At 71.2% G+C, this 1,026-nt stretch overlaps 1 pseudogene; it reads left to right on the forward strand.

Moving 5' to 3' along the window:
- Window positions 1-3: 3 nt before the first annotated feature.
- On the forward strand, window positions 4-1,022 carry LOC108299054 (annotated as a pseudogene).
- Window positions 1,023-1,026: the final 4 nt, after the last annotated feature.

Raw genomic sequence — 1,026 nt, forward strand, 5'->3', positions numbered from 1 at the left:
CAGCGTGCGCCCCCTGCTCGTACCCGTACCCCAACCCGCCGGCCACCAAGGGCAGGGGCGCGGCAGGCGGCAGCTGTCAGCACCGAGGCGGGGGCTGCCTTCCCGCCTCCTCCTCCTCCTCCCCCTTCTCGGCGGGCGTGGCCTTGTCAGTCCTTCCCGGGCTGCAGGCACCTGACGGCCCCCGAACACTTCGACAGCTACAGGCGGGCGCAGCTCATGGCCCTCCTGGAGCAGGTGCAGGTGTCCCCGCGCGTGGACGCCGCGGTGCAGTGCTCGCTGGGGAGGCGCACGCTGCAGCGCCTGGTCGCGACCCCCAGTCCCCGGCCGGCCCCGGTGCGGAGGGCACAACCTGTGACGGCTCTCCCTCCCAGCCGCTGGCCCGCGGGGTCCCGGAGCAGGGCAGCCCCCTGAGCGGCGCCCCGCGGCCCGTGCGCTTTCCCTGCACTGTCACCCTGTACTCGCCCGTGGTGGCCTCACACCACGTCACCGCCTTCCTGAGGTGGCCCGGGCCCAGGGCCGCGGCGGGGGAGCAAGAGGTCCCCGCCCGTGCGACTTCGAGGCCCAGAGAAGGGAGAGGCGTCGGCGAGCAAGGTGTCCCCACGGCCGCAGTCCGAGGACAACGAGGACGATGGCGAGGCCCAGGCCGCGGTCCGGGTGAGCGGGGAGCTGCCGGCCCATGGCACCGGGCTGCCGCCGCGGGAGGCCCAGGAGGGCTCGGCGGCTCGGGGTCGGCGGAAAGAGCCCGGGACAGTCTCCGCCAGCGGGGAGGGCCCCAGACAGCGGCGACGGGCGGGACACCAGGGCCGCTGGAGAGAGGCAGTCGCCAGGGAGCCCGGAGCCCTGCAAGGAGCCCCTGGGCTTCCAGTTCTTAGAGCAGAAATAGGGCTGTTACCACTGCAAGGACTGCAGCATCCGATGGGAGAGTGCTCACGTGTGGTGTGTACAGGGAACTCACAAGGGTTACTTCAAAGTTTTGCAGAACTTGTCAGAAGGCTTATAACCCTTAGCGAGTGGAGGATATCGCCT

Source organism: Cebus imitator, unplaced genomic scaffold (assembly GCF_001604975.1).
Source record: "Cebus imitator isolate Cc_AM_T3 unplaced genomic scaffold, Cebus_imitator-1.0 Scaffold1596, whole genome shotgun sequence".
In the NCBI taxonomy this organism is placed as follows: domain Eukaryota; kingdom Metazoa; phylum Chordata; class Mammalia; order Primates; family Cebidae; genus Cebus; species Cebus imitator.